This window comes from Penaeus monodon, chromosome 22, assembly GCF_015228065.2.
Source record: "Penaeus monodon isolate SGIC_2016 chromosome 22, NSTDA_Pmon_1, whole genome shotgun sequence".
In the NCBI taxonomy this organism is placed as follows: Eukaryota; Metazoa; Arthropoda; class Malacostraca; order Decapoda; family Penaeidae; genus Penaeus; species Penaeus monodon.
The window spans coordinates 7,700,427-7,700,650 of NC_051407.1; positions in this window are offsets into that span (position 1 = coordinate 7,700,427).

The window sequence follows — 224 nt, forward strand, 5'->3', positions numbered from 1 at the left end:
ATCGAGTAACGAAATGAACGCTGAAGGAGGAAAGGAGCTAAGTCTTTTTACTCTTTCTGCAAAACACAACACGAAGGAATTGTTGCGCCTTTTGCCTAACCGTGAACATTGTTAGTGAATTAACCTACACTAATCTCAACCCACATATCGTCGGTTATTATATCATTTATTACCTTTAACAAATTATATTGACTATAGCTATGAAGAAACATCTATAAAGCATT